The sequence below is a fragment of the Mycteria americana genome, chromosome 9 (assembly GCF_035582795.1).
Source record: "Mycteria americana isolate JAX WOST 10 ecotype Jacksonville Zoo and Gardens chromosome 9, USCA_MyAme_1.0, whole genome shotgun sequence".
NCBI lineage: Eukaryota > Metazoa > Chordata > Aves > Ciconiiformes > Ciconiidae > Mycteria > Mycteria americana.
In genome coordinates this window covers 34,524,944-34,544,485 of record NC_134373.1, presented here as the reverse complement: position 1 = coordinate 34,544,485, position 19,542 = coordinate 34,524,944, and positions in this window count along the sequence as shown.

Sequence of the window (19,542 nt, the reverse complement as noted above, 5' to 3'; positions counted from 1 at the left end):
TTTCTGATTGTCTGATGAAGTCAGGACTGTTATATGCTTTCATTTCACTGCGTTCTTGGATCATGGGTGCTTTGTTATTTATTAATACGCATTGATGGTTTCAAGATACAGTATTTTTCAAATAATCCAAAATAACATTTTGGGTTCATGCGTATTTGTAGTTTTCCATTAGTGAAAGAGTCACTGGATGCAGACAGCATTTGCAAAACCGTTGCCATTCTAACTGCTGCAGAGCATGTAAATTATGATACTCTATTTCGTGGGAAATCAGTCACTACTGAAATTAACCACCTTCCTTATCTCCTTATGCTTTTAGCTTATCACATCGTTGACTAACTGCTTATAATGAGTAACACTCGGGGATTATTGTTACATATACAATTTACAGTAATTATTAGGTCACTGACAATGAAATGATTTATTAAAACTAATAGTACATCTCTCTTTCTCCAGGTTCAATTTAAGGAACTTTGCCATTCTCACTCCGTTTTAAAGCATCAATAAAGCTGTTTCCAAGTTGAAAATTCATTTGCATTTGTACACAGATTATACATTTCAAAGGACAGAAACACATTTCCATATTAGTCACAGGAACAAAATGATTTCTCATTCACCCTCAAGTTTATTAAAAACAAAGTGCTTTTAATGTTGGATGAAGATGGATTAAAAACATACATTAGCTTCTGAAATTAAAATGGAGTAATTTTATGTCTTTATTCCACAGTCTGAGGCAGCATACCATTAGAAGTGGAGTTTCAACAGATATTTTTGAATTGCAATTACTGCATTAAGAAGCAAATCTGGACTCCAAGCAATTAATGCATTAAGAGATGGATATAGACTATAAAGGTGGATATAGATAAAGGTTTAATTATAAATTTCCTCTTTTTAAAAATATTACTGCAAAATACTCACCGAGAAACTATTTCCCAGATATCATTGATGTATTTTTCCTGTTTTTCTACCCTACACAAGGAGAACACTAAAATCCCTAAAGTTAAATACATGGCAATAAGAATCAAAGCGTTTTATTCTGCAAAATGCCTTAGCAGAGTTGCCCACCAATAAAATTGCTCCGTCATGCACATAATTCTTGAAACTCTCAAGAGAAGGACTTCTAGGTCTGCTGCCTTTTGCTCCTGTCATTCCCCTGTAAGTATTCCCTCAAGGCTTTTGTGACAGCTCCAGGAGAAACCTCGACTACAGCTCCTTCTGCAGAGAATCCCCCCCTATTCTCCCTGCTCCCACCTTAGAAGAGTTAATAGAGGAGAGAACACTTCAATGCCTCTGTGTCACCCTGTGCCACCAATCTGCCTCCGGAGAGGTCAGCAAACGGAACCACCCTGCTTTTGCTCTCTCTTCCTCTCAGTTGCCTTTACCCATAGCTTCTGGAAGTGCGCAGATGCTTTTCCTTGTCTAGGCTTCAACCAATTTGATAGCCCTCCTGCAATCCAGCAAGTCACCATGGGCTGCCCCAGCAGGGAACCCCTGCCAACTACCAGGACAGTTTATCCCACCACCCATCCTCCCCCAGAGATCTCACCAGCTCTTAGGAGACAACAGATGACTGCTCCCTGCAGCAATTCCCATGAGTTCCCAAGAAGTCCAAGCCAGCTGGCTTCCCCTGAGAAACCGTTCACATGGGCTGTGGTTGCCCCTTCTTCCTCTTTCTGTCTATTGGCTTCTGGTGCTCAGCCCCTTCCAGGATGGGCTGACATGTCCCACAGGAGCTAGAACCGTTTTATTTTAAAAACAGTAATTAATCTGACACTAATGGACTCAACAGACACAGGTGATAATTTTCATGCCTATGTTATTCTTATTTTCTCACACAAAGAAGAATATATGGGGTCGGGATCATTATTTCTTGGCTATGGATTGATTATACAGATTAAAATGCAAGATAAGTCTTGCTTTCAAAACATATTATTTTTAGCCAATTGTATACACAAGTTAAAGCAGAATGAGCACTGTTTGGTTTTAAACATGCCAAATAGTTTGCATGTTTCAACATTGCATTGGAATGAGCCAGGTAATTTTTTTTCTTCTACCACAGCCAAGTCGCTTCTTAAGACTCAATAAATCAAGTCTGCTGTTTATCTGCAAGATCAGGCTGAGTGACTTTATTTTTGATGCATCAAGGACAATGAAAAAATAGGAATGTAACACAACTATATAAAGTGCAAAGATGAGAACTGGGCCGGAAAGATATGCTGCCATCAGGGAGACTGCAGTCGGAGTGGCACGGTGGAGTAGGGGCATGCAGAGAAGGTGGTTCAAGTGGGTTAGGCTGCAGGTAGCCCTTACCAGACACTGCTAGCCAAAACAGACTAGACTGTATTTGCACGGAATAGCACAACATACATTAGCACAGAGGCAGACGTCCTGCAGGTGCAGAAGCCTAAGAAATCTCATATATTAGGTTTAAAGAAAAAAAAAAATGCCAGCTGAAGGTTGACGTGAGTTAGACTCTCTAATAGGCTGACCAACCCATGGAGACTCTGTGCTATTGCCCTGTAGGACACTAAGAACTGCCATCCTAGCCAAGATCAAAGTGAACGCGATCCAGACGTGTTTCTGACAAGCAATGACCAGAAACTGCTTAGGGGAAGAGTATAAGAGAGCATGGGTGTCAGCATCCCCCTCCCATCCTCTGCCAAAAACCAGTTAATAGATTTGCTGAATTAGAAATGTAAATAAGACTCATCATTTTAAATAACCATTAATGGACTTATCCCTCGTGAATTTATACAGACCTCTTCTTAAATATAACTGTAATTTTGACTTTCAGAACACCTTGTGGTAGTAAGCTTAACAATTTAATTACTAATTTTCTAAGAAAAAAATATTACTTCCCATTTTTGGTTCTGAATCCGTGACTTAATTTCATTTTGTGTCCTTCCAATTACAAATCCAAGCCCCAAAAGTGTTTATAGACCTATGTATCTGCCACCTTCAGTTCTTCTGGATCTGTCACCTCGTAAGGAGTGGGAGCAGATAGCCTGCAGTAACCTGACCGTGCCACACAAATAATCCTCCTCCAGTTCCCCGAGATTACTACAGCTACATTGGTGTAAGAATTTGAATACCATTTCCTGAGAGGTCAATGTGAAAACTACCCTTAGGAACAAATTCTGGAGCCAAGTCCTGAGGGCACACAAATTAAGATGGCGGCACTAGAGCTGCTAAAGCAGTACTTTTGTATATAGCCAATGGAGAATTTAGGAATTTTTTTTGCCATAAACTGGCTGATGTCAGAAAAGCTTTTCTAAAACTTCAGTCACAAATGTAGAGGAAAAAAAAAAAAGATAGATTGATGAGCCTAATGCCAGTAAAGTGAGCAAGAAGCGTATGAATAGCAGCATAAGGCACAGCTTACACTTACTATAATCGCACAATAACACCAGGCTGTTCAAAATGCTGTCTTTCAGAAGAACAAAAGCCAATTCTACTTTTATGAGGGAATATTCATCCTCATCACTATTCATTTTTAAGCACTTGGAATGAAAACAACCAAAATCCAATTATTCTTTCTGTTATGGTAGCACATAAGGCCCCCTACCAGGGCTTTAATAGGTGAGGCACTCTTCAAACACAAAGGGAAGAGACCTCTTGCTTGAAGTCTTGAAGAGTCTTCTTACTGAAGAAAATAAGTTGCGGAGAAAGCTGACATGAAGGAGAAAAACAGAAAGTGAGACTGCAGTCATCAGTGCTTTAGTTCTTTTCAGTGTTGGAAGCTGTTTACCAACTCAACCATTCCTGTATATTCAGAATAGTCACTTCTGCTGCTGCCTATTTCAATAGGTAACCATTGGTCCAGAATTTTTATTTTTATATATAATATATATGAATATATGAGTCAGTTCATGTTTTTCCTCTACTCTACAAAGAATTTGAGTAGTTCTATGAAAACTTACACTTGCTTGGTTGAGACAAATTATGTGGTATTTCTTAACCAAGTGACCATAAGGACCAAGAGGGACTCTGAATCAGACAAGCGGGACACAAGGTCATTCCCAGAGCATGTCCCTGCCAAGGTAGGGACACATTCATCCCTAACTTAAGGATACTATATGGGTTTAGAGACAGCATTCCTGACATCATATGTATTTAAAAAAAAAAATAAATAAAAAAATCTTTTAACGTCTGGTTTTGTCCAGTGTTTAAAAAATAAAATACAAAGCAAACACAAAGCAATGGTAATGAAAGATGAAGGATAAAATTCAGCCAAAGTACATTACAGTGCGTGTATTTGGACATCATAAAGAAGGGCAAAGTCAGATCCAACAAGGCGCTATACAACTTCTAATTAAACTGTCATTTAAGAAAGACAACATTACTAATTTTTCATCTGAGATAGCACTTGCAAATCTAAATAAATCCACTCAACTAAACTGCAAAAGTACTTTCAAGAGTCAGACTGACTGATAAAATCAAGTACTGTCAAATGGCCTGAAAAAAGGCGGACAGAAAATACCACTGTAAGACTTTTATTCTGAATTTGTCCATGAATGCATGTTCAAGGTCATGAGTCCCCTATGAATCCAGCATGCTATTAACAGTTACAGCAGCGTTACTGGCAAAATAGAATAGGAACTACAATTTCAGCAATACGTAAATCAGCAATGCAACATTTGAAGCAAGTAGCTGTCAGAAACCTCTTTCAAAGCCTCTTTCAGCCCTTCTGTTATTGACTTAGTAAAACAGGTGATGCCATCTAGTAGCCAGAGCACCGTGATACGCTTGTTTACGATTGCTCACATTGATTCCACACCATTTACTACCTCTCTGGACAGAGCATAAAGAGACCAAAATATTTATATAAATATAATAATAGGCAGTCTCAGGAATAAATCTGGACAGTGTCTTTTGAGTCATACAAATTCATTGCAGTCAATAGAAGTGAACCAAATTCATCCTTTATTTTAGGACTCTTCAATCAACGAACTTGCACCAAGAGTGAATTTGGACCAATACCTTTAGGTATATGAATCAATTCTGTTTCTGTCAGGTGTGATTTGAAAAAAAAGAGAGTGCTGAATCAAAGACCATGGGATCTAATTGCAGTTATTCAGGAAGCTGAGGGAACGGGGAAACTGAATGTGGTTTGTACAACTGCCATGCGTTGCATCCAGCAGAAGTGACAGAACTACTTTGTTTCCTATTTGACTACAAAAAGAATCGCAGAAACTTTAACACAAAAGACAAATATTCATGGCTCCACTGCAGTTAAGTTTCCTTTCTTACATTTTTAGTACAGTCAATGGAAAGTTGACTGTTTTGTACTGGGGTCAATAATTAAATGTATTGAGAGCTTTATTGATTTCTCAACTGAATTTGCATTTTGCATCTTCCTAGCTTTTACCTTTGGAATCATAAAATGGGTCACAATTTTATTCCAAAATGCTTAAGACTTACTTGCATGCATTATAGATGTTAGTTGTTTCTTATGCAGTCTATGCTTATACTCAAGATTTGGAAAAGTTGGATCACTGTGAGGAAACACAGTCAAGCCTTTTATAACCAAAGACTTATATGTACAAGTGTGCTTGGACAAATTCATGGACTGTGCACTGATCTCAGACTCATGGGTTAATATTAGCATCTTCTTAATGGACTATAGTAGAAAATAAGATGTCATGAGCATTACCCATAAGACACCTAATCTTTACCGGCATCCTCAAGCAATTACAACATTATAGCAACTCAACCAAGGGTGAGGGAAGGAAACACAGAAGAACACAAATTACTGTAATTAGTAATATGTTAATAGCATGCATTTCACAGTCTCACTGAAGCAGGAACTATTACTTTATTCCTGGAATACAATGCAAACTGAGGCATTGGCATTCAACGCACAATAGTAGATACTGGTGTGCAGTGCAGTTTCAATTGGTAGGCAATGAAGGGACAGATTACTACGGCCAGGTGAGCAATTTGTTCTTGCTCTTATTATAACCATCACACTACTAAAGTTTCTGCTCCCAAGTCTAAAGCAACAGTTCTGTTTATGTTTGCACGGACAGATATTCCCCTCTGTCATTTCCAGATAGCTGTCCGTTTCATTTGAAAAACACATGAAGGGTTATACTAGTCACTGAAACAGCAAAGCTGGTCATGAGTAAAGCATGTTCTTCTATATACTATCCTGTTTTCCAGGGGAAAATAAATTAGTTCTCTAACACAGGAACCTAATTTTCTAATTGGGACTAAGACACAGATATATAGATGCTTTCAATTTGCTTCATTTACATCCATACCATCCTGTAACTCATTAATCAGTATTGCTAAGCTAATTAGTGGAAAATCCATCATTTTATATTTGGAACTAATGATTGAAATGAGGAATCCTCCGTTTCCCCTTCTCTGCTCTCTTGCTAACATCCTGCCCAACTCCATTCTTCATGCTTTTCAGCTCCTCTATCCTTTAGCGACACTTTTGAAACATTTCAATCATATGTGTTCTTGGCACATTTCTTCTGGAAACAACTTCTAAATATATTTCTTTCAGCATATTCCAGCTAAAATGATAATTGCCGGTAGAATTACAATGCTGTTTGGGGACCCTTACAGCTATGCTGTTAACCGAAAATTACAAACCTAGAGCTTGTAGATAGGAAAGTCTACACCAAGGACTTCCACTTGATTTTCTGAAATTATCTTAAGTAAAAATGGAAGATGCATTCATAAACTAACAAATAAGTTATGGCTATACATTAGATCTAGTGCAGAATAGGCTGTCTCCTAGGACAGCAGACCAACAGTGGCAGCAAGAGAGCCATGGCCTCACACCTGCAATGCCCACGCCCAAGAGCTGTACTCAACTTTTTTCTACGTAGGAGATATGTATATACAAGTACATGCACATAATATAATGTTCTTCATTTTTAAAGACATATTACAGATCTTCTGTAATCAGATAATGATCTTCATTATCAACTGCTTATGAACATGTAACACTTTTTTCTTTAGATAATTAATAAGGCTCACAGCTATAAGTTGACAAAGGTCATTTACTAGTCTGATTCACAGCCAATATTTATCAGACACTTAAATTTCTAAGGTGAATTGAATCATCTGCTAATCTGTTTGCTGATAAGCGGGAATTAGACAAGTTTTGATTTAAACGAGGACCAGGCTGATCAATCAGAAGTGAAAATTAATATTAAATGTTAATTACTGTAACAAATTGATGCAACAGTTTTCTAAGTCATGTATAGGACTGAAGATTTGATTCCTTTTGTGTGCAAGGCTTGAAGACATTCATTAGCTAGCTTGAGAGAACAGAAACACACACTTCAAAATCATTATTATAACCAGCCAATGTTCTTTCTAATGAAAACACATTATGCCTGATGTAATTCTAATTACAGAATTATTGTATGCTTATATCACTATGCATTTTTACAGTACCCTAACAAAATGCAGTGTGCTATAGACTAGGAATTTGCCCTGCAAACAATTACACACTCGAGTAGTCTTCCTCTTAGGAGAAGTTCCACTTCAATAGCTTTAATGAGACAGGTCGTGTGAGCAAAATTCCTCTTACATATATTAGAAAATTTCTCTCCTTAGTATTTAACCTTTGGGTTTTTATTGTTTTTTTCATTGTTCGCTGTTTTAAGTTTGTGTTTGGGGGGTTCCCAAAAAAAATTTCTCTCTCATTTATTTAGCTTTGCCTATTTTAAGTAAATTAAGTAAATTGGCACAGACAGCAGATCTGTTTGAAACAGAATTTCCAAGAGGAAAAAAAAAAAATATTCATTGCCTTTGTGTTTTAAAACCATATCCTATTTCATAAGAAACCAAAATAAAACAAGTATTACTTTGTGGAAAAAAATGAAAATCAGAAGTCTGAAATATGAAAATATGAATATTTAATTTTTATAATAATATTTCTTTATATCATTTCTCACTACTAGAAGATTCAATGTTAAAATTTCAGTTACTTAACATGTTTTATTAGATATATGGTTTCCACAAAGCTGAGCAACCTTGTGTTTTAACTCTTCAGGACAAGCTGATGTCCCGATTTCCCTGTTGGCTTCACATCCAACAGAGAACCAACATCTGGAACACAACAGCTACTTTCCCCTCTCCTTCCCCCATTTAGACTATTTACTTCAGTACAGCAAGCATCCAGCAAACAATGAAAAATACAGCTGCTAATCTCAGCATACAGCAGAATAAATCCTGAGCTTGCATTGGAAGTGACTAGACATCACCCTTGAGCGAGTGAAGATTTATCAGGCTGGCTATTTCAGCCCCCCTCTATCCTCCCAACATATGATTAAAGAGATGTGGCACAGTCATGAGAGGTGCTTGTGAGCAGTGGCCACAGAGTTCAGCCAGAGACATGTCAAGTCTGCCCTGGTATTTGAACAAGGCTGCTTCTGTATAAGAACAGCAGACTCAAACCTATTTAAAAAAAAAAAAAAAAATCTGAGGACATGGCTCATGAAGTACATTTTCACCTTGCACTAGAATATAAGTCTTCTCTTTAATCATGTCACTCAAAACCTACATGTAGCCACAGTCCATAAATTGTTCACCATAACTTTTCCAAAATCCTTCCAGAAAGTCCAGCCCTGGGTCTGAAATATTCCTGTACAACTCCAACTAAATTCAGTAGGATTTGAACACTTATGTCTGCAGAGAGTCTGATATTTATATTCTAACTAAATTCAATATTTATAAAGTCAGGCTATTTATTTACTGTTGCTCATAACTTACACTGCTTTAAAGGTACTGTTCTTTATCTTGTATTTCTGATGCCCTCTCCATTATTGCTTATTTACAAAAATAACTTGTGCCATCAAGAATTCTGTTCATCTTTAATAGAAGTCAGCAACTAAAATTACAACTACAGAGATCAGACTTGCTGACCTGTGACGGAGTGCACTCATAGGGAAAATAAATACTAGTTTTAAGTTATCATGTATATACAATACAGGCTTTTTTTTTTTTTTTTTTTTAAACACAGCCTTGTATATTTGTTTGTATGAATGAACTTGAGCAGCCCTTATGGGCAGTTTATATTGGCCTCTAAGGTGGAACACCTGCGTTAGCATTGCCAGAGGACCTGTAATATTGTGCAAGAGTTACAACTGGGGCCACAGTGGACAAAGTGAAAAAACAGCATTTTCCTTTTTCTCTGTCTGCCAAAGAGCAGAATTGGTTTAGGGGTTCATGAAGTGCCAGCTACTAGATGCACCAAACCATAAGCAGAACTGGAGAGAACAGGAATTGGAAATAGCTAAGGCAAATCATGTATGATTTGGGACTGAGAGGGAAAAGGAATTGACTGCCATTCGAAGCGGAATTACTGAATCGGGAGCCAGGCACTGCAGCACTTCTCGCTGGGGGAACCGAGCACAAGGCTTCTGGGGACAAACTCAACAACGTACTCGAGGAGGAGCACACAACTACCCGGAGACCTCTTACAACCACTGTAACACACGGCCATTAGCAGAGCTGTAAGAACAGGACATGCAGTCCAGCAAAGGGCAAAAACCACCGTACAATGGGTGGGAGTAGCGCGTGGGGGAATACGAAGTCATTTTTCAAATCTTCACCAGCAGTGGTGCACAGAGAAATGCCTGCAGGATATCACCCAGGCAGGTCACAGAAGACTTCAGGGGGGTCTTCAGCTAGAAGGGGAATTAGCAGCACAAAAAATTTGAAATTATTTTCCTAAAGATCTTTTCTGAGCAAAACAGTGGACCGCTATCTTCATATGAAGCTTCATGGAGTTTGAGACTAAAAGCTGGAAGTTTTGGCTATGAAATATCAGTCCATTTCTCAGGTGAAGAAAAGGCCTTGAGGGACCTTTATCAACCAGAAAAGGGGTTAATCTCTGCTGTGGACTAACTGGAGCAACAAGGGAGATTTTAAACTAACAGTATAAAGTCAAGCTGATAAGGGAAACAAACGAAGCACAGAGAAGGCCAAGATTTCATTAATGAGTTCGGCTGAAGTAGGAAGGAAAGACAAGAAACACTTCAGTTATCACAGTACCAGTGACAGGAATCTGCAAAACAAAGGAAGAGGAATTGGAAACTCACCAGTGGGAAGAAATTTCATATAATTAGCAGTAGCGAAGCCAGATGAGATGGTTCACAACATCACCAAAATGTTAAAAATCCTGTTTTATAGCCTTCTTAAGGGAAGAATGGGCGATAGAGGTAGAAGTGTATGTTAAAGACATCATTACTTGGTTTACGGTTATTGATTACTGTGGAGTAGAGTGTCTGGAATGAATCCGTAGCAGTGTTTTCAGCAGCAACCTCCCAAAAGAGGCACCGGTGTAGTAAATGGGGCTGGAGAACAGGACGAGCAGCTCCTTTAGCATCTACAAGACACAGAAGAAAGCGTCTAATAGGGGACTTCAGTTTGAGATGCCTGCCAAAAGTTATGCTTGCCTTGTAGTTTAAAATTTGTGCGAGTTACTAAAAGTTATGCTTGAGGACTGACATTAAAATGAAGCAGCCTAGTATTAGTTAACTCTATATGCAGCCACCTCCTGATATGAAGAGGCATGCTTAATCACGGCACTGAAGTCTGAAATCCCTTGAGGACAAGTGATCACAAAATACAATGCCTGATGTGAGTTGAGGAAGGTAGAAAAACATGGCAAAACGTTAATAATTCAGAGAGGTCTGAAATACAGTTATTCCAAATGAAAGGCATGAAAACTAATGTATTCTTTGTTTCTCCACATTATCCTTTCAAGATGGGAATCGTTTCAGAAAACTAGCGGACCCCTACAAGGCATACTGTCTCTAAAGTACCGGACTTGGAGCTGACACCTCCATTCTTCCTTTCTGACCTCAGCTTACATCTATGGAAAATGTGAAAGCTCAGGGAGTTGTATAAAACATCCATCAGATCCAAGACCCACATAGCGAATACAACGGGTCAAGAAAGAGGACATGGTACTTTCCAGGTAGTCCCTACAGAAAGCAAGCATGGTCTTCCTAGACTTATACTTTCACCACGATCACTCGCATCACCCAGTTAAGCCCAACACAGAGCACCTCAGGGACTGGTTTTAAAGGCAGAATCTAGATCTGGGAGCAGAGTTCAGAAAACTACCCCATTTATTGCCGTGACATTGCGTAGTCTAGTTTCATAGGTTCATACCAGAAAATTTCTGATGCTAACATAAATCAGAGTTATAGAGAATGCATTGACAGACAGCTGCAATGTGTTCAGTCTTTCCAGTGTGTTTAATGACACATGTATTTGTGATTGTAACTGGAAAACTTATTTATCTAGTAGCTTGCTTTAATAAAGCTATTCTCCTATGGTTATATAGCCTACACAGAATTTATAAGCAGAAATAGTAACTGATGAGAAAAGCTATAAGCTCTTACATATTGTCCTGAATTGTAAAACACCCAAGGGAACTCACCAGGTAAAGATTACTATGCAATATGAATAAGCACCCAACACAGCACTTGCACTTTGCATTTCAGATTTGATAATCATCATTGGAAGTCTTAGCTTCACCAGAAAAAACACATTGAGTTCTACAGTTCAAACTTCTATGAAATCTGCTTGCTAAAACAAATACATTTTCCGTGTAGTTTCCCAATATAATCCCCACAGTGAAAACTCAAATATGGCATTGCATAAAAATGTATTTTGTGCCTACACAGCATAAGTCCTAAAACCTATTATTATTGATTTTTTTCTGTTCAATAGAAGGAACTGAGTTACAGAATGACTCTTAACTGGAAACCACAATGTTAAGGTCATTACTTTGAAAACACCAGGTTTTGCTAAGTAGATATTACAGCAAACCCCACACAACTCTTGAGCATGTACTAGAAAGTTTATCTCCAAGGTTATTTTAAAATTCATTTTAAAGCAACCGAAAACACCTTATTTCAATGTCAGCAACTGTGATTGGGTACTCTGAAGGCAAAAAAAAAAAAAAAAAAATCAATTTCATTAGAATTTGAGTTGCTCACAAGCATCAAGTTCTAGGTTTTTTGCTCCTTTGTCAGTTCATCTCTGTTATCCCTGTAGTGATAACAGTAGGAATTCCATAAGGTATTTCTGTGGGATGCTGACTGACAAGACATGCACAGTCTTTCTCTCTGACCACAAACCCTTCTAGGCAGAACACAAAACAATTCCAGGGTTGATATAGAATAGAATAGCTCAGTTGGAAGTGACCTACAACAATGATCTAGTCCAGCTGCCCTCCTTTTAACTCACTGGCTCATGTACTGTCAGCATGTAGTTTAGCCTGAGCTGGAAACTATAATTAAGAATATTGAACCACACTGAAGTAGAGCAGCATAGAGCTAGGTTTAGTCTCTGTCTCCATGTGGCCTTACAACCACCACCAAGACAGAACCCTGAGGGATGCTGGCTGTCCCTTCTATGTTTGTACAGCCCCTGCCACTACCATCTGCATCCACATTATTAGGCTCCTCCCTAATAAGACGACAACAGGTATTTCATGTCTGTCCAAAGCAGAATATCAGCCCCTTAGATTAATTAAAGTCTGAGCACAGGGTTGTAACACAGTATGTAACCCAGTCGTAATAAATAGCATTTTCTCGTTCTTATGAAGCATGTGATCCTATCGCTGAAGTCTTTCCATTATTCAGTAAAAACACTAATATTCTGGCCAAACATTTCGTAAAGTAGCAATATAGGAACATCTATACCACACCTGAGCTGGCCAGAAAAGCTGTCCTAGGAAGACAGTAACCTTTTGCTGGAGAAAGCTCTAATTGCAGGAAGGATTCCTTGAACAGACTATCTATAACTATCTCTTACAAATGTGATTTTAGGAAGCGAATAAGAAAAAAATAATTCAATAAGCTGAAAAAACATCTAAAATTAGAAAAACATTTAAAATCTGCTTGAGGTAGACTTTTTGTTTTACCCACATTTTTAAATGCTTTAGAAAGTCCTTTTAGAAAGTCCTTGTCCTTGAAGTTGGAACAGAGGAGAGCAAATAAAAGAAAGAGGAGCAAGTGCTCTTAACTCAAATTACAAAAAAGGAATTTAGGCAACGAGGAGATTAAATGAAATAAGATGAGAGAAAAGTCTGTGGTTTAGTAAGGAACTGTCCTTTAAGGTTTCCCAGGTCCTAAGCTGATGCTATAACTGTATTCCATCTGTTGGAGCTTTTTGATAAATACAGAGTTTGAGAGTGGCTTAAAGCACTGGAGGTTATACTTAACTAACTAATCTGCTACAGCTTTATACTACTGCCATTTTAGATAAGGGAAATTAAGTGGAAATATAAGCATATTCAGATTTCCAAAGGGTACTTTGATGAGATTTCACATTCAAGATTGCTTAGCAAATTGGGAACCACCAGGTTAATTAGGACATTTGGCTTGACAGGCAATGACTCAAGAGCAGGCAGGAATGTGTTGGCAATTCAGAAAACACTGGAAAGTACAAGAATCATTTGAAAAAGTCTAGAAAGTAACAACAACAACCAAAAAATACATAACAGGCCACATCAACTTGTCAAGAGAAAAGCATCAAAGAAATGTTTGCTTTGGTTTTTGTTGGAGATTTTTTTTTCCTGTTACAGGGTATAAGGCCACATAGCTAAAGAAGCTGCGTAGCACACGTGGTGGCCTCTCCTGTGGCTAAGAGGAATGGGTTGCCCCAGCTACCTCCCTCCCAAATCATAGAAGTAGGAGTAATGGGGCACATCTGGGGGCAGTCACCTCTCACTCAGTGCAGTCATCTGAAAGAAATACCCAAGTGGGAGTACTGACAAATCCTTTAAGTGTAGACATCACTGGTTCAGCATCAGTCTGAAAAGAGATATCAAGTGGGGTCCTCCGAGACTGGGGCCTGGTCCACTGCTTTCATTAGTGACCTTGATGGCGTAGTAGAGAACACAGTTATTAGATTTCCAGATGGCACAAACTCTTAAGGGCTGTAAGCATGAAAGGCTGAAGATGACAGGACAATTGACACACTGGGGAACAGGTCGAAAGAGTACACAATTCACCAAAGTAAAAAACAATACATCAGAGAAATATGCATCTGTATGAAGTTGATGGGGAAGAGCTGCTTGATCACAGTGTTTTAGAAAAGGACTAATCGTGGATGACAAGTGAGCATGAGTCACTAATACCATGCCATCATGGGAAAAAGAAAAAAAAAAAAGCACCATAGGAGGATGCTCTCCATCTTCACTACGGATTACATGGAAGCAACAGGCTTGAGCCACAGAAGGGAAATATTTAGGCTGGCCATTAGGAAAATGGACAGTGTAATTAGGACACAAAAATCAATAGTTTGAGATAGTCTCATCATCAGTGGAAACTTAAGAACTAGTTACTCAGCCATTTCTTAGGAATGGCTGATTTTTCATCCAAGATTTAAGAAGAAAATAAAGTACAGGAAAGGTCTCCCTCCCATCCTCATTTTCTCTGATTCATTCAGAGTGGCCCACACAACCTACGTGAGAAGGTTTCTCTCCCCATTCCCTACATATGGCCGGTGGAGAAAAACAGGCTTCTACAGGGAATGGCTTAGAGCCCTTTTAGGCTTTTACTCTGAAGCACTTTCCAAAAAGACTTTGTTTCTTTTAACTACAAGAAGCCTGGGGAGATGAATTGTCTAATTTCAGATATTTAGGAAATGCTCGGATTTAAACAGTGTGAATACTGCACCATGGCTCTACCCGAATTGAAAGGGCTCGTGTTTGTGGCACAGTAGTCATAGCTAAGACCTCCATGACTCCTTTAATATACTTCTAAACTATAAATTTGACTGAAGTTAACAGGGAAAGATAAAAGTTGTGACAACAGAAGTAAGAAAGCATAAGCCTCACTGCTTGAGAGCTCATCCCAAATCTGCATGAACTACCAAACACTATAGACAAAATACTAAGACTCAAACAGATTGTAAGTATCTCGGTAAATGGTTCAACAGAAGGAGAACGCAGTTCAGCACAAATTAATTTAGCAGCAAACAACCAATCGCCCTATACGCTAATCAAAAAGGGGTTGAAAGGTCTTGTGAGAAAATAGTAACAACTGGTAGTCAAACACCCTGTTGCAGTTTTGTTGATAGTTTTAATAGTAGAAGAGTAGCACAGCTGTCAGATCCATGGCACCCTGGACACACCACTATTGTTGGCTTAGCACCATATGACATCAAGACTTCACAGCCTCTGAAGAAAGTAAAGTGTGAAAGCTATTTAAAGGAGCTAGAGGTTTTCTTCTTGGGGAAAAAAACACCAACCCTGAGCTGACCTCACATGAAAGATTTATTTAAACAGTAAAATAAAAAAAAAAATTAAAAAAGTTAAAAGAAACAAAGTCAGATCATCAGATGGTATCAACTGGCAGAACTCCGTTGGCTTTAAAAGTAACTGCACTGATTTATGCTAATTGAGGATTTTTCTGGCCCTTAAAATGCTCCATTAAGAAGTGTCAGTTCTTAAAAAGAAAGAAGGGCAACCTGTTAGGACTGGTCACTCTACCACATACATGAAAAACAAAAATTTGGAATACAGCTGAAGCAAGAAAAATTCAAGATGTACCTGTTTGTTGACAAATACTGTTAGTCACACTTTGATAACAAGACAGAGGGGAGAGGGAAGAGGAAAAAAAATACAGCCAAAAATATAAAGAAAATTTATAATAATAATAATGTAAAAATCCTACAAATGTTTCCAAACCTAATACAAACTAAAATCATTTGATATATTTAGATTTAAGTCAGCATGACTCAAATTTCTCCATGCCTATTTGGCTGGTATTTTCAAATATCTGCAGTATTGCTTTTATCTTCCTTTTACTGAATTTTACTGTAAAATTTCTAGGGCCTTTAGTAGGAAGAGCTTATGTTGAACACATCTGAAAGGTATTCCCCTGGTAGGAAAAACTCTGTTTCCTAAGGGTATTCCTCATATAGCATCTGTCATCCTCTTTTTGGAGCTCTATTCTCTTTTCTTCTGGGAAATACTTACTGCAGGTCAAGGTCTTTCAGTTCATGTTTATTACAAATACCAACAGACTGTGTTTATTCGCTATCATGGCTCTTCTGAGATAATCCAAAAACAGATAATAGATTTTGGAAAAATAAATCTCTTTGGTTGCCGGTCTATCAAAGAGAATGTTTCCTGAGTTATATATAACACCCACTAATACTTACTCTGTGCTTTGGACAGGAACCATAAGTAAGGTATATTGAATCTAGCATTCTGTGATCATTTTGCTCATACTATATGGCCAGTTGAATACCACTAAATAACTATGTCCTTATGGCCCTTACTTTTTTTTAAGCTATTTTCAAGTATTATAAATAATTTGATACTAAGAGTTCAGATGAAATGGAGACATTTTCCTTGCTATTATTAGTTAAAGGCCCACCAAAAGCAAAGTACAAAGCTGTTGAAAGGAAATTCAACCTTTTCTTTTTCAAATGAACGAAGTGAACATGGACTACGACCATGAAAACCAATATCGCTGAGCTCCTACCTCCTCTACTTATATTGTACCTTTCATCCGCCAGTGACAAAAGACAGTAAGGAAGACAGGTGCTATTAGCACCATTTCACAAACAAAGAAACTAAGCAACAAGAGCACAGAAATTATTTGCACAAGTAGCGTAGAGCCAAACACTGACATTGATTTCTTCACTCCCAGCTTTACATTGCATGATATTTATTTTCTAATTTCCTCTTTGTTGTTTATTGCATCCTAAAGTTCCATCACAGCATGCTGATGAAAATCAGGATATACCACTCGATGCTTATTAGGACTCAGAATCACAGAATCGTATAGGTTGGAAAAGACCTTTAAGATCATCGAGTCCAACTGTAAACCTAACACTACCAAGTCCACCACTAAGCCATGTCCCTAAGCACCTCATCCAAACGTCCTTTAAATACCTCCAGGGATGGCGACTCAACCACTTCCCTGGGCAGCCTGTTCCAATGCTTGATAACCCTCTCGGTGAAGAAAAATTTCCTAATATCCAGTCTAAACCTCCCCTGGCACAGCTTGAGGCCATTTCCTCTTGTCCTATCACTTGTTACCTGGGAGAAGAGACCGACCCCACCTCTCTACAACCTCCTTTCAGGCAGTTGTAGAGAGCAATAAGGTCTCCCCTCAGCCTCCTTTTCTCCAGGCTAAACAACCCCAGCTCCCTCAGCCGCTCCCCATCAGACTTGTGCTCCAGACCCTTCACCAGCTTCGTTGCCCTTCTCTGGAGACGCTCCAGCACGTCAATGTCTCTCTTGTAGTGAGGGGCCCAAAACTGAACACAGTATTCGAGGTGCGGCCTCACCAGTGCCGAGTACAGGGGGACCATCACTTCCCTAGTCCTGCTGGCCACGCTATTCCCGATACATTTGTATGGCCTTGGGACTCAATCTTTAATTCACTCACTACTAACTAACCATAGTTAGTTAGACTCACCTCAATCTTTTAAGGAGGCTCTTTTTTTTTTTTTTTTTTTTTTAGTTTGTCCTCTGTTCTATCACCTCATGTCTTTTAAAATAGGTTAGATTTTTAAAAACTTGAAATACCCCAAACCAGATACATGTAAGTTCCTCCCCATTTGTCTCCCCCATTTCTTTTTTTTTTTTTTTTTTTCCCTTTTTTTAAATGAATCCTGGTAGAAAGCCCTCTCCCCTAGAAAGTCTTTTTACATAGAGAGATGCTCTTTGTCCTGGCCATCAACAGATATATATAATCATATTAGGCTTCAAGCCATAGGACTTTACAAGCCATACAAGACATTTGCTATCCTTTTCATTGAACCCCCATCTAAGCTGAAGATACTGTTTGTCTTGAAGATACTGTTTGTCTTTCAAAGTAAATTCTATTGAGAAACATCTAGTTCCACCCAAAACAGAACTCCTGAGAGTCCTGTGTGTCTGAAAGACATTAAATAGGGATATTTTTGTGCTTAGGCAACCAAAGTGTCAGTTCAGCATAAGAAAAGCATCTGTCTGTGACGGGAAAGATCCCTATGTCTGATTTTATTCTCTGTGCTCAGGAGTATCCAAAACACTAATCATAACTCTCTCTGTATGAGCTGACAGACTGCAACAATATTTGTCTCGGTTGATTACTTATCTTTGCCATGGTTCCTATTACCAGTCTTCCTGGCTCTGTCTGCCTGCCTTTCTTTTGAGAGTTTGAGGCTTATTTTATTTTCCTCCAAGATTTACACTCACCATTGGGGTTTTGGTTTGGTTTTTTGGTTTGTGGGTTGTGTTTTGGGTGGTTTTTTGTTTGGTTGGTTGGGTTTTTTTGTGGTTTTGTTTTGGTTTTTTGGGTTTTGTTTTTGTTTTGTTTTGTTTTTTTTTTTTTAAATAAGTCTGTCAGAGCCTGAGAACAGACATGTCCAAACCAGGCAAAGTGACAATTCAGAGTAACTATGTGGTCCACAGACAGATGAACTAACAGGATGTGGTTTTGATATGTTAGATTTAACCAACAGTTTAAGACCAATAGGAGAATTACTCTGACAACCAAAACTCACCTGTCCAATTTCAAGATAAACCACGGTTTACACACAAAACAAGCTTTCACATAGTTTTGTGCTCTATATTTTTTGCTTTCTGTAGGGGAAGAGATATGTCCAGAGATTACGTTTTTGCTAACGTTTGTTTTATTTAGTGCATGGCTTGATCTTCAAAAAGATGGGAATGATACTCTGAATTCAAAAGCCATGCCAAGCATTTTCTGTCTGGTCATGTCAGCGAGGACTTGCCCCAGCTGAGAAACTGAGGTTGGCTGGAAGTCAGGTGTGGGCTCTGTGTGGCCCCATTTCAGCTGCTATTCACCTTGTTCCAAAGCCTGGCATAAGTTTCTGACTGCTGAATCTCTGCATTGCTTCTTGCATGTATTTCAAAACATTTTTGTGTATCTGGTATTATTTCTTTGTCTACACCAGGATTGAACGAGTCATTTATAATGAAAATTGTACCAATGGGATTTCAGGTCTTTTTCTGTTTGCAAATTGCCTGTGCACAAATTGCAGAAGCCTCCAACGGATTTATTATTCAAAAGTATTGACAATTTTTCATACAAGTATTTAATCGGATTGGCAAGCTGCTCGCAAATATTTCACTGAAGTTGTACATTCCCTGCTCTGCTGGTTAGTTTTAAAAGTTATATCATACTGCTTCTACTCTTTTATTGGCTCTCTTAAGTACGGTAGACTCAGCATCACCTAACTTGAAAACTATGCATCTAGCCATAAAAATAAATTTCAAATTATGTACTTGAATATAAAATTTGAAATCCACAGTTCAGAACTGGAATTCCCTTTCCATTTCAGAGCATATTACAGTGTTGGAGCTTAATACTGTATTTCTGCTAATCTCATGTTGCGATGTTTCCACACTATCACTGAAAGCAGCTCCCGGAATTATGGGTCTGTAACCAAGGCAAAGTCACCTTAAAGTTCAAATGCATATTTGCTATTTCTATCCTGTGCTACCTCTCACCTTTGTTTTCAAGACCTAACCACGTATGTGGTGAATATGTAATTCATACCATTAAACTGCTTTTCTTCCTCCTGGATGAT